Source organism: Bombus bifarius, unplaced genomic scaffold (assembly GCF_011952205.1).
Source record: "Bombus bifarius isolate JDL3187 unplaced genomic scaffold, Bbif_JDL3187 scf7180000008058, whole genome shotgun sequence".
Lineage (NCBI taxonomy): Eukaryota > Metazoa > Arthropoda > Insecta > Hymenoptera > Apidae > Bombus > Bombus bifarius.
In genome coordinates this window covers 1610484-1625519 of record NW_022884422.1, presented here as the reverse complement: position 1 = coordinate 1625519, position 15036 = coordinate 1610484, and the positions used below count along the sequence as shown (strand labels likewise).

General features: G+C 39.5%; 1 protein-coding gene and 1 long non-coding RNA gene across 12 annotated transcripts in view; one reads left to right on the top strand and one right to left on the bottom strand.

Moving 5' to 3' along the window:
- The window catches only part of LOC117208292 (serine-rich adhesin for platelets), a 134720-nt gene that overhangs the window by 64221 nt on the left and 55463 nt on the right, over nucleotides 1-15036 (top strand). The gene's annotated exons all lie outside the window — the stretch shown is intronic.
- LOC117208297 lies at nucleotides 9953-11571 on the bottom strand. Of its 3 annotated transcripts, none has more exons than XR_004487665.1 (3): nucleotides 10991-11563; nucleotides 10380-10647; nucleotides 9953-10209 (listed from the first exon to the last, which is right to left on the bottom strand). It is a non-coding gene; the product is annotated as an uncharacterized LOC117208297 (long non-coding RNA). The 3 variants fall into 3 exon arrangements; XR_004487666.1 differs by having other exon boundaries at nucleotides 10380-10638; nucleotides 10991-11562; XR_004487664.1 differs by having other exon boundaries at nucleotides 10380-11571.

Sequence of the window (15036 nt, the reverse complement as noted above, 5' to 3'; positions counted from 1 at the left end):
GAAATGATGGAAAAAAGTCAGGCTAAAACAACAGGATATCTCTTTGGGTTTTCGAGATTCTGACTCTATTATTCACATATCTCGTGCGTCTTCGTGAATGACTATGATTAAAGTGATAGTAGAAAGTACGAGGACACGAATGTAGTACAGCAGCGAATTTCGAATATAGGAATTGTTATTTGTCAAAATATCGGATTTATAAGCTTGCGAATACGACACTAACAATGGCTGTTCCGAGCTCTGTATCACTCGGGAACACGTGAGACTTGATACAGAGGATTTCGGGCACGTAAAATGGAAAGGATTCGACCCCAAACGCGCAAAAGTCGATATCGAGAACAGTGGATGTGGAAAAAAAAGAACGCAACCGACCCGAAACTTGTGAGATTTAATACGCTTTTCTTTCAAACGAGCGAGGTTATATCCATGTAACTCTGAACACATTTGAGTTGACAGTATATTTCAAAAGCGAGGGATAGTTTGAAAAATCTAAAAATTTGGAATTTCGGTATATAAAAAAAACATCGTGATACCACGAGTTTCAGAGAATTTAGTTGTGAACTTTTTTTCAAGATTCGATCTTCCCAAGAATGCCAGAATCGCCAACATTCAAAAATTCCTGAAATTTTTACATCTCTGTGACTCTCCACAGTTAGCGAGATTTCGAGATCCTTCCAGGTGTCAGGGTTGTGAAGATACCAGGATCTCCGTGGCGTCCAGGGAATTAACATATAGCTGAAGTTTCCATAACACCAAGATCGATACAAGCGTCACGTTCCTCTGACGCCAGAACTGCCATAGCCCTAGAATTCCCATAACGTCAGGATCGTCCATGTTTCAGAATCTCCATGACACCAAGGTTACCAAGACCTCAAAATCGACGCTTGGGTTCAAAGTCAAGGTTCCTGAATCTCGACGATCGCTGAATTCTTAAAGATTTTGAGGTTGTAAAAGTAATCAAGAACCTAACCCAAACCGAAAGGCCCTATGATCCTTTAAGCTTTTACGAATCTCTATGTTCTCGAGGATCCCAGAAACTCGTGGGTGCCGAATGTTCCAGTAATTTCAAAACTCCTAAATTCCAGTAGATTGAATGATTCCACAACATCGTAGATTCGGCATTCTCCACACGTATGCATCAAAGTTTGTTTATAGGGATTATCCGTTGCTTAAACTACTCGAGAGCTTTTATTGTTTCAGAGTCTTAAACTCTCCAGGACTTTCTACAATCCCTGATTTCTCGAACCTATGAGTCGATTATATCGAATCCTACGAGCCCGAGGTTACTTTTGCCTGCTTCCTACATATCCAGAGTTATTGGTATCGAACTTTTGTACGTAGGAGTCGTCGTGAATCGTCGTGTATGTCATCTCACGTGTCGGAACTCCACGGCATCGAGTCTCGTGACTCAAATATCGTAGATATTTAATTCCAGCGTGTCGGGAAAACGTCTGACTTATATTTTATAAATCCGTACTCTCGCGAATCAACTGGTCTTATCAACTTTTAACTCTGTTGCGACTCGCGAATTTTTACGTTCTATTCTCGTTTCACTCTTCTTTCAGAGCAAAGACGTTTGTTTCAAACAAATATTTCACGCGTGTAACGTTTTAACGCAAACTTTAACATGCAATTAATTCACTCATAACGACGCAACAGTGTGATATAAAAACAATTCTTTTATATTTTCGACAAACTTTAGAAATTTTGCGTTGACAGAAGATCCAATATGGTTGGAAATGATAAGGAAATATACATTATGACGTTGAGTTTAGGTAATTTCACGACGGTGTCGGTAGTCTGGTACCGATCTTACTCAGAGGGAGGTGACGCTACGTTGGCGTCATCGACATTCAACGTGTGAAAAAAAAAAAAAAGAAATTTCAGTCACACTGAACGAACACGCGACTTACGTTCTACAATTAACGTGTTAATAGAATTCATTTTCACGACTGTTTTCGCTTTCACGTTTCAAAAGCGTAAAATCGTTTAATCAACGAAAAATATAACAATTAAAAATATAACAATTAATATTTGTACGCTATAAAAAGTTTAAGGAAGTATTTAAGTATTTGTAAGGAATTTTATTTTCGCCGAGGGATCGAATATAAAGTCGTACCTACAAAACACATATATTGTATTTTATCGAGATGGTCACGCGCAGCAGTTCGAATATGCATGGTGTTTCTATGCAGGGAACAAGTGGCCGCCGGTACATTGGGTTAGAGAACCGGCTCGAACCAAGTGGTTGCCACGGCGCATCGCAACGCGCCGGTGTATTGGCGCGGCGCTGCGATCGAGATGCCAGTACACCGCGCGCTGTCGTCTCGTCTACATGTTGTGTTCTGTTACGTTCGCTTATCGCTCATATCAACGTGTTCCTCTTCGCTTTTCTGCGCATCCCTTCGCGCGCATTTTGTTTACCAGCCACCCTAGAAATCAGAAATCCTTGATGCGGTATGTTACGGTTTCTATTTAATCTTTTTTCTTTTTCTTCTTTCGTAAACGTCCACCGGCGCACGAATCGAGTCGTACCGGTTCACGGTGGAAGCGATAAAAGCTCTTTTTAAACATAAATCAACAACGGTGATCGAATCTTGGCGACGCAATGTTGCGTTCTTACCGGTGAGTAACATGAATTTACTTTTTCGTCTCGTTTGATCAGAACGTTATTGAAGTATTGTTTGGCCAGGAAGTTTCCATGATTGTAAATGTACATAGTACATAGTTACCGGTACGTGTGGCGTATTGATTTATCACCTCACCAGGTCGCGTGTGTTTTGGAGCAGCTTTTTATTATTTTATCGCATTGCTTTTTTGGTCGTAAGAGTGCATCATCTGATGCCCCGTTTCGTAGCGCGTTATTACATAATTAATGAACCAATCGATATCTACTAGGTCGTTTGTATAAACGTGCCAGAATATCATATCAAATTTATACTTTTGGATCTTTAACAACCGTATATCATTCGTTGAATTTTATCATCCTTAATTTCATTCCGATTGTACAATGCGAAATTTTGCTTTTCGCTTGATTCGTTTGTTTGCTTTGCCAATTTATTGAATTCGCTAACGAAGGAAATTCAAGGGAACAAACACGAACGCGACTGATTTTCGCGAAAAAGGAGGATTGGTTTCGCGCACACATAGGATGATACTCTGAGGATCGACCGTCCTTGAACGGTCAAAAATATGTTTGCAGGTCCATCGGTAGCGGAGTAGGTCGTCTCGCGTGGACCTGCACTCGTGAGATTCTCGCTGCAAACCTGTTCACCTTCGTTCTCGCCCTCGGATCGAGCACATCCGTGGCTCGTCTTTCGCATCTTCCGCTTAGCTGAACCCTGAGAATTCGTCGAACGTTAGTCAGATCATAAAGAAAGACAGAAAGAATCGACGAAAGAACACTACTACTTACATACCCTTCGTGTCTGATTCTTCATCTGCAATTCTTTCACGTGAGCAGAATCAATTTTTCTCTAATTGTTGTAACTTTCAAGAAATTCCTGAAAATTCATCGTGTCTGTTGATATGAATCATTATGCAATCAAGTTGCCACGTCATTATTTGATTACTAAAACGCTTAATTATCGGGAAAATTTCAAGTTGGAGTTTCTAGTCAGCGATTTCGAATTAGTGTTCTGTTAATTAAGAGTGAAACTCGTTCCGCACGGAATTCCAAGGTTCGAGAATATCGACCAGAGATGTACCGTGGTCTGTCGATCGTCCTGAGAATCATTTGAAATTCCGTTGAATTAACCGGAAGCTTAACAATTTTCGATCGGAAGCGGACGCTGTCTGTCTACGATCGATCTGCGGTTCGGTCGCTCTTCTTTGGTTTAACGTCGACTTCGATTTTCCACGCTGATTGTTCCATCATATCGCGAATATTAGAAATCTGGTTCGAGAAATCCCATCAACTTCGCAGAAAATAGTCGAGAACCGATGAAAACAATCAGGAAACACTGGACGCTTTCCTGTGTATCAAAACAGTCACAAGAGCGTGAGCCTTGAACCTCGAAGAAGCGTTAAAAATGTAAAATCTGTCGCGACGTGGAAGCGTAGGTATCCTCGATAAAATCGCTAAGAATTTCTGCGAAATCTATAGGATCGAATGATCGAATATCTTTTCTTTTTAGTTGCAAAACATACAAGGATCTTGGTGGAAAAGTGATACGAGTTCATTCTTTTCTAAAAATATTAAAAGAGTAAGTACAATGAATGATTTGTCTAGAGGATTTTAGAATACGTATATTAACATGTTTTAATGTGAAAGAACATATAGATTTCTCTCTTAAAGTTTAACTTAATCTGTTGCATTTGCATTTAAAGTTAAAAGTATTATATCTCTTGTACTATTTTTCCACTAAACCTCTAATTTGTAAATGTTTCTAATTAATATTTCATTTATTTACAAATTAACGCTTAAGTAAATAATAGCGCAAAATTCTGAAGTTCGAACTCATATCTTACGATTAGTGAAATGTTAAGAATTCACCTGACATGTTTTATTGAACGAAGACGTACAGCTTGCGATAGACGTTCAGTTGAGCCATGCAGGTTGTACCTTGAATGTCGACCGTACGTGAAACCGGTCACGTAGAGAAATTCCAGAAACTTGGTAAAACTTTTGGTACATAGATGGTACGTTGTACTCCGGATTCGATCACCGAACTTTGTCGTAATCATTTCCTTTTCGGATACGTTCACCAATTTTGTTTCTTTTCTTCTCTCTGTTTCCTATACAGATGCGAAGCGAATGTGAAAACATCTCGACGCTGGCTGAAATTCGCGATAACAACGAATAGCTGTGATTCCGTGAAGCGTGATAAAAATGTAGAGTTCGTAACACGAGTTTCCCGTGATTGATAACGGCCCCGATCAATAATACGCCGAGCCAGATAAAAAAGAAAAAAACAAACCCAGTTCCATGAACGTGTCTGAGTATGTAGTTTCGCGAATATGTGTAACGACTTCGATAGATCGATGAACGTCAAAATGTGAGCACGAGGTTATTGTCAAACTCGGACGCAGCAGGAAACGATATTTTTCCGGAAACGTATGTTGCTCGTTAATTATCGAAATAATGCGATGCGGCCAAAGTGTGCACGTGTGAATCATATTTGACGAGGTAAATTATCGTCAACGCCGAGTGAAATGAGTGAAAAAGGTGTGGTGTCGTCGCTGAAGAATCGTGAAAGGGTGAGCGGAAGTATCTTCTGGAGGCACAGCTGGCACTGTTCTGCTTATTTATCGAGGGAATTGTCCTTTAGCAAGCTGAACAGCCCTGTTCGTAGCTGGGACAACATGGCTCGGGCCAAGACCAACAAGTAAGAACTTAAGAACCTTTTGTACATACTTTTTTTCCTTATCGAGTGAGGAATGCATATTTCAATGGTTGACATGACTAAGAAATATACAGGTTATCTATAAAATAAAATGTGTAGGTTCACTAGCATGTTCTACCGCATTCTTTTTTGAGTCATCAAACTTCGTAAAGTCGTAGGTATGTAATATGTACCGAAAGAGATATTTCTTGTTTGAGAATGGTTCGAGTAGCTAAATCATAGTATACCGTACGTCTATTTACAGAAATCAAAGATGATTGTATGAATTTCTGAATATAAAGTCATTCGTTCGTTAGTGATGTCAAACATATTCGGCATTCCAGTAACAGTACTCGAATTTATGTACACATTTTTCTGTAATGCGTGTTTTATTTGCATTTTTTTAATTACACGCTTGTAATGTTAAGTGTTTCGAAAATACGCATATCGCGCTTTGTATCGCAGTGAATGTTTCTTTCTTTTTACCAACATCATTATTTCATACGTATGTATGAATTAACGAGCGAAACCTTTAAAGAAAAGCATTAACTTTTTATACGTTCGTCCATAAAGTTTTATTTCGATTTTAACATACCTACACACATTGCGCACGTGAAACGTGCAAACAAAAAGTTAAATACATATCGGATGTCCGAGTCGTAAGGTTATTGCGCTATCGAAAAAGGGTGCATACAAAGTTAGTACTTACCTTGCGTGTACATTATTAAATTTCTGCATTCGTCCTCCTATCGTAACGCGATATTTTACGTTTCACGAAGATCGCGAGCAGAGCTCGCGCCTTGTGTTATAAATTTCGCGAAACCTCGCCGCGTTTTCGTTGCTGTTCGTCACGCAAGGTAATTATACCCGGCGCGCGTTACATTTTTGCCAAGGGAAAAGAACAGGACCGAGAACCGTTCGGTGCTCGTGATTCCTGGCTAGTATTCCCGTCACGATCGATAAACGTTTGCTACCGTGGCGAAATACGAAATTCTTTCCAGTTCAAACCTTGGAAACTTACAGTCGGACACGTTGGCTAAATTAATCGAGTTGTTTCACGATTTGAAGCAGCAAAGAAGTTATACTAACGAGCAAGAATACGAATTCTAAGTTATCAGGTTAATGCGCAATTAAATGTCTCTTCGAATTAAATTTTAATCACGCTTAGTTTCTTCATGACATCGTGTATTTAACAAAGATCGTTTCTGTACCATTTAATGCGCTCCTTTATTATCTTCCTTGAATAAAAAAATCCCGCGAACGGTGCTGTTGCAGCTTCTACATTTAATAAATTTATGTCTCCAGCAGCCTCAATGACACTTGTCCCAAATTTAATTTCACACAGGAGAGTCAGGCGAACATTTCGATTATTCATGGTGGACAATAACGGAGTTAATAAATCTCCTTAACGTTCAATATATGTTATTTATAGGAAATTTCTTCTTCTGTAATGCGCTTGATAATTGACGATAGAACAAAATCTAATTAATGGTTCGTGGAAGTTTACACTCCGGAGGAACAATATTTCATTTCCACGAATCTAATACGAGGCTATTTATTTAATGGTAACTCTATTAGTTAGCTTTCACGTAAATTTCGTTTGATTAATTGCCAATGGAAACTTCGTGATGAATTTTCCTTGCATGTAGAATGCAAATGTTGCGATGGCGAGCGTGTACACGCTACAGGAGCCGCTTATAAAATTTCATTCGAGTCATTTCCTTATTTTGTATACGATTAACCGAACACAGACACTCTGCCGCCGCTAAGCTGTTTATTCCAACAATTTACGTTGTGCCATGAATTTTATTAGTGAACTGGAAAGCCCGGGGTTTTGAAACTGCGATGAAAACGGTTTAGGATGTGATGGCTAATCTAAATAGAATTTCACAACGTTCGCGTTTATCGGTGAAAAAGTGGGGAAAAAATCTTACTTGGACGACGGTGAAACTTCGCGATCGGTGAAATCCTGCCGATGAATGCTGAACGAAAGTGTTCGTTTTCCTTTTTAACGGCGTCAACGAAGTTATATACGCATGATAGTCTCGCGTAAAAACACGGGGTCATCGATCTTTCATATTGGAAAACAATTTTCGCCGTAGAACGGCTACAAGAGAGAGGGTGACTCGACACTAATTAACTTCCTGCGCGTCAGCACGACGGATCAAAAATGTCTACAAACTGACGGTATCGTCGTCGTCGCTCAGACGATTCTCCACTTTCCCTTTACAGTCACCTACCTCGTAATAGGGACAGAATATTATGGCTTTGATAAAAATTGAACGGAGCCGAGAATCTTTTCTTCCATCCGCTTAATTAACTTGGAACGACGAGACGTAGAATGAAATTGAACATTATTCTGTTTATTAATGATTAAATTTAAGAACGGTGAAAATGAAATCAAATTATCAAATGCCTTTTTCATTCAAGACAACGAAATGAAAACGTAAGATGAATTTAAATATTATTCTGTTTATTAATCATTAAATTTAATAACGGCAATGATGACTTCAAATTATCATTGTCTTTTTAATTCCAAACTAATTGGTTAAGAAAATCAGAAAGAAGAAATATGTTTGATCTCCTTCCATTTTTATAGAATTAATATAGACTTATACGAGTCTATCTTTATCGACGTCTTCTGATTTAAACGTATCGAGAAGAAACGATCGACATAGAACATACAAATTGAACAGTATCGCTGTATAAAATCATTGAATAATAGTTGAAAGGAAAAAGCAATTCGATTATTCATTGCCTTCCATGATCCAACGACTAAAGAGGCTTTGTGAAATGAATTATTTCGATCAATGAATTGTGCAGCCTATAACAGTTCTCCGCATAAAATAGGCTCGAAACAGATGCCGCGATAAAAGAATTCTCGCTCCATCTTTCCCTAAGTTCTTTGCTCGAATAATTCCTTGGCTCGACAGAGGACAGAGAAGAAAATGAAAGAAACCGGAGGTGAAATGAAAACAACTTAGCGCATAGGTAATTCGTGGTTAAAAGATAGGCGAGATACTTTATCAAAGTATTCATTTAAACAGGGGACAGTTTGCTGGTTATTTCGTAACATTTGAATAATATTAAACGCGTAGTCTGTCTGTTTCCCTCTCTCAAGTAGGATAGGTCGGAAACGGTTTCTTCTTATGTCTTAAATTTCCCCGAAGCCTCGTGCATAATTTCTCCGCGAGATAAAACGATGGCCAGGAAGAATACGGAAGAGAAGAGGAAGAGGAAGTCGAAACGGGAAGACGATTAATCGTCAAAGTCTAAGGGCGGTTCGGAATGAATTATTAATTCGACAGGAACGAAGATTAATCGCCTTCCGGTGCGGCGGAAACAAACTTTTCGTTTGCTTCGATCTGATTGGGTACTCGGTGAAAATCACGTGGGAGCAATTGAAGGAATGGGAATAAAATGGGATTCCTCTCTTTTCTTCCACTCTAAAGCAATCATCCAAGCAAAGTAACGAGTAAGTAAAAGTAATCCGGACCATTCAATGAAAATTCTTCACCCCTTATATAATTTCAATATCATTTCTCGTAATGGTACATGTGAATTTTTTAAATAAACGTTCTAGGAACAACCAAGTCACAGATATATTTCCAGCTTTAATACTTAATTCCATTCCTGTTCTCGATATATTGTACGTATTCGCTTGATAATCTCGATAAGTATAAAACTAAGCCTAACCTGTTCGTTATGTAATACGATGAAACGATATCGCGCTACGTACACGAAAGAAATGGTTTGTCATGCGAAACGAAGAAACATCGGGAATCGCACATAGAATACATACTACGTAATTTATGCATAATGAGCCGGTAAAGAGGTCCAGATGGGATATTCAAGCACGCGATCACGAGAGATGGCTACAAACAGATGCAATAGGGACGAGGCCTACGGCAGAAGGCGGTTCGAGTTCTCCGAGTTTCCTCGAGGCTCCTCTTGTGAATAATTTCGCGATACGATACACAAAGCGAAAAGGGGTAAAAGAGAGAGATAGAATGGCCATGCTATATAGAGGGAGAAGAGAAGTGAAAGGAGTAAGAGGAAGAGAGAGGATGACAAAAATAGGAGAGGAAGGAAGAAGGATGGAGCGCAAGGGGGTTGGTTGGCTATCAGAATGTGATTTAGGTCGGGAATTCACGATGCAATATCAATGAAATACGAGCCCCCTGAGGCTGCCTCGTCTGCATCGTCCATTGTCTGGTTCAGCAGAAACTACTTCATGAAGAGCCGACTGGCGTGCCGTATTAAAGAAAAACTGGTCTTGGAAGAACCTACCTTGTACCGAAGGAGGATCTCGCTGCCTATGTACGCGACGTTTCCCGCCGTGAGCAACGATATAAACATCCGTAAAGAGATGTCGTGCGGACGTTAAAATTTTCATCGTTAATTATTTGTGTGGAAGACTGGAAGATAATTTTATGGTTAACTTCCGTGGCTTCGTTTGAAAAACGCGCACACCTCATCATCCGTCAGTTGCAGAAGGAAAGATAGAAAAGGAATTTAGTCGAAGCTCGCTCGTACAAATCGCTTTTTTTCTTTCTTGAGTGAGAAAAAAGTTTCAATCATTGACTCTGATGAAATATTTGCGGTGTCTCGCATATAAAAAAAAGAACTAATCGTTCATCAAAGTAATGTATTTTCTATTGCGTAGCTCGTTACAAGGGAAGAAGAACTCGCTTCTATTAGCTTAAAACGAATGATCTTCGAGTAAAGTTGCTTTACGATCCAATTTATGTGAGTTTTCATGGAACGATATTAAGATCGTGAGTCATCTTCATGTTCGGAGGGCTATTTTCAATTTTAAATCTCCCATAGTATAAATGGTAATGATGTTTCACGAGCGGCTTTAATTCACCTCGCGTTACGATTTCTGGAAATTACTTTGGTTATTAACATAAATCACAGACGTATTAAAACGATTGAAAGATGGAACGATTCGGTATTAAATTTCCGAAAGTATTTCACGCGATGTTCCTTAAACGTTGCAAAGAAATCGTCGTGTGGTCGATGAGCGAAAAGAAGCGGCATATTTCTACGAACCTGCGGCAAATATCACACGTGTGTGCATCAACGTTTCACCTTCGTAGGAAACACGAAACTAGCGAGGTTAACCGCATCCTTTCCGCCGCGGCTGTCCATTCAGTGCGATCCTACGTCACGCATAAAATTCGCGTGCCGATGCGTTGCTAGAGTGCGTTGCATTCACCTTGGCTTTCGAACGTAGGATCGTTGTCATCGCTGCTCGAGCTGACTCGTAATTCTGGAAAATCCTTCGTAAATCCTTTCCAGGCAGCTGCTCCTGAAAAGACTGCTCAAATTAACAGATAAAACAGTTTATGTCAGGGGTGAAGCTTCGTTGCGAACACACTGAGAAGAAAGACTTAAACGAAAGAGGATTCGCCATTACTAAAGCTATCTTTCAAGCACAGAAACTACAAGTACGGCTATACGCAAACGTTTTCTGGAAGGAGGATTGCATTTTTTAATTGAAAATAAATTTTACCAAAAATGAAAAGAAGTAAAAGTACGAAAGCAGAAGTCCAAGATCCAAATACAAAGAAGAACTGAATTTCTCTCGCTCAATTAGCCTACTACTTTAATTGAAACGCCACGAAGTTTTCCTTCTTCCCGAATTAACCTTACTTAATTACCCTATAAAACAGTGGTGTTTCCGATTAGATAAGGACTGACCGAACTTCAGTTCGAACAGAAACTACCAGAATGCAATTAATTCCGGCAACTTTTATGACGGATTTCCAAGGTGGTGGAAAACGATACCTCATCTCGGGATATAATTCCTTTCCGTGCTGACAATGCAACGGTCTTGAATTCACGCGCCCCGCAGCAACCGCGAGCTGCGAAACACACACATGCACACAAACACGTAACTGACCCAGTTCGCCTCGACCACGTCTCCAAATACGAAGGCCGAGGTGAGGATTCTTTGTTACCTAGGACACGGTAATAATTTCGTCTCGTCTTCACGCCACGGCTATTATGCACGCTTTCCTCTGCTTACATTCGTCTCAAGAATATTTTCCCGTGCTCGTTCGCATGCGAGTGAAACAATGTCAAGCCTCTAGACGTTTGCGCAACTTTAAAATTACTCGCCGATGTATTTTTGTCCCCTTTTGGTCCGGCGACGAGCACGTCGCTCGAGCGTGGCGTCCAACCTCGTCAAAAGACGTGTGTCTCTGTGTACACGACTCACTGATTTTTTTGCTTCTCGTCGCATTTAAGTAGTATGTAAGTCTGCGCAAAAGTTTCTTTCACGTACCAAATCCGTGGGGTCTTCGACGAAACTCGTTAAAAATCTGACTATTAATTGAAACGGTAATTGTCCAGAAAAGGGGCCGCCGATTTCGATGGCCTTGAAATATGTTACCAAGAACTCTATTTTGAATAACTTTTTCCCATATATGTTTTTGCCGCTCGCCTTTACCTTGCAAGTTATGCACGAAAGTGTGCTAGGTAGAATATATCGTGTTTCTAATGTTTGGGATAGATTTGACTTAATTCGAATTAGATTTAGGTAAGGTTTAGATCAGCTTTAGCTCATTTTAGGATACACTTTCAATCTGATTTTATCACTACCTTATCCTAATCTAGACTAAACCCGGTGCCTTAAACTTATAACTAGTTAATCAATTAATTTAATAATTAATTGATCAAGAAATCCATATGTTATGATATAAGACCGCTGCATACGAAATGTAGTGTGATCTCGATCTACAGTTAACTGAAATTTTTTGCCAATATCTCACAAACTAAATTCGAGCGGCGGTAACGTGTATAGAAAAATGTTACTCAAAATAGGTTATACAAAATTACCATTAAAAATGCTTCTCCAACCGTGAAGAATACTGAGGATCTTTATGCTACTTCGTTATAAAATGGTGGATTAATCGTCTTTGCAATTACACAATTATGCGCTATGCTTGACATATAGCGAAATGATTGCTATCGCGATCATGAAGCACACTTGGGAACAGAAATAAATGGACAGATAGTGGTAGTAGGCATCGATGATGTTTGGTCGAACTAGTATTAGTATGATACTTAAGCGTTATTTATTATATATCTTTATAGCACATATATCATTTAGTAAATAATTGAAATTGAGATTTACACTAATATTTATATTTTTCTCTAAACTAGCCGTATGTATCATTTAACGAAAACTCTATTTATATTAATGTTTTCACTAATCGTCGTAATTTAAAATAAAATTATTTTTGTCTCCGATTGTATCTAATCCGGAGTGATGATCGAATGGAACGAATCGTAATTGCGTGACGAAGAAAAGAATGCTCGACCTTTAATTCCATGATCGATGTTGAATCCCGTAGGACGTTCCTCGAGGGACGGAACAATTAAGTTGCCAAAGATTTCCGGCTTAAGGAGCCGCAATGACACCGATGAGGGAATGATGTAATGGAGTATCTGTAAAGAGACGGCGACGTTCTTGAAGATTCCTCGAGAGCTCTCGAACGCGGGTGGTCTCCGCCGAGTTTTACAGATCGATATGTCGTCAAGGAACTTATTCACGCTTCCTGTACATAGGAAACTTTGTACGTATTGAGAGGAGAGTTTCGTTCGACGTGGCACATTGCGAAAAACTCAAGTCTAACGGGACATGAGAAACGGCATACGGAAAGAACATCAACTTTGTTTGACTTGTAGAGACGTTCTGCTGCATCGAGCAATGCGATTGCAAGATAACATATTAACAAACACAGAGAGATAAATATAATCCGTACTAAAAAAAGAGGATAAACTTCGAAACTGTTTGACGGATATAAAAGTACCTTTTTATACATTTTTATTTCAATATCGTGAGTAAATTTCGAAACTGTTTGACAGACATAAAAGAACTTTTTCATATATGTCCATTTCGATATCGTATTCGCTCGTGCAAACAAAATACACGTTTATTAACTGGTTCATTAAATTAAATAACACGGTAGAAACGAAAGCTCATTCGTAAGGTTAAATAGATAACGTCGAAAGCAACGTCGAATATTTCTTGGATGGAGGTCCCTTCGTAATTGTCGTATTTGGTTACAGCAGAGTTGGCCGGTTAAAAGGGTCTCCATTCCATCAGTTTTTTTTTTCTCCTGACTTTGGAAGTAATCTGGCGTCCCGCCAATTTATTCACGAGAACGTTACCAACCGGTGGTCGTGGTACGTTCTCCAACACACGCTTTGCTGTAGCCACCATCATATAACTCGGGGTAATGAATTAACTCGATCAATTCTCCTATATCGTCATCGTACGACTTTGCTCATACGTTCGCTGTAACGGAAGATTTACAGCGGTGTTATTTCAAGGATCGCGATTCGTATACCGCGACCGCATTCGTACTACGTTTCGAAACAGCTCGTAAAACGGAACCGCGAGCAGAATGATTTTACACTTTGTGAAACGGTAATGGTTTATTCGTTGAAACGTTTCGCGATCGCTGATCATATTCGTCAAAGTCTCGCCGCGTCAAGATCTCGTTAAGCACGAGATACATTTAAGCTACGCGCGCACCGTCTTCTACGACAGTCCGATCCCAGCTTTTTCTCCGATAATAAGAACAAAATCCATCAGATAAGATTCCAGAGAGTTGTAATTGCGGAAAAGAAAAGGAATTCCTTCTTCCGTTCTTTGACACGGTTCGTCGCGCCTCTCGTTCTTCCGACTTGACAGTATCTTTCGGGTCTTTTCGAATTTACCGTTACCAGTTGCAAAAAAAGAAAAAAAACGTCAGCTCTTTAATCTTGCTTCTATCTTATACAGCCTCTTCTAGGAATCAGGCTAAATAGAAAATATTTCGCGAACGAGAAGCTAACCTGTGGTAATACATTTGACCAGGGTAGATGTACTATCGTAAGAAACGCGTTAAACCGCGAACCCGTTAAAAATCAATTATAGAAACTACATGTCTGAGATAGTAGTAACGTGCGCTGTTAATTTTGAAAGTTAACGTCAGTTGCAGTCGGAGTAACGAAATTGCCAAGTTAATTAAATCTCGTCTTTACGACCGATAGTAATTTATCGACTGTTAAGAAACTATATCGCATAGGACGAAGCGTTAGCCGGTTAAAATTGAATTCTGCATCCACTTTTGCAACGTGTTATCTTCGTGACGAAATGCAGGATACGTTCTGACGAAACGGATAATGGAAACGGGGAGTAATAGGGGGTTGGATAATTGAGAAAACATAAAGTAAAATCCTGGTTGATTCAGGTGTCGCTGCGTGAGGAGGCAGCAGTTCAAACTTTACGATAATTGAAAATCCCACCCCTGCTTCGCTCTGGAATATAAAAACACGACCCAAGCACACTTCCGTGTTGTTGTCGTATCGTTTGAGCAGTGTAGAAACAGCCGAGGACAGTAAAACAACGGCAAAGTGTAACTTACAAATCGCGGCGCATGGGCGAAATAACGTTGAACAAATTATCATAGAACCTATGTAAAACGTTCGCGTGAACTCATGAAATCGCAGAAATATGTTATTGTTTTCGCAACAGAAAAATAACTACGCAGGTGGAATTCGCTACAGTTCTAGGTGTAGTGTTCGTGTGTAACGAAAGCAGTTGCACTGACAGTTGAAAGAGAATGTGTCTACGAGAACAAACTTTTAACGCCGATTTTAATCTAATTTAGTCCAGAATACGCAACGAGCAAATAGCTTTCGTAACCAGAGA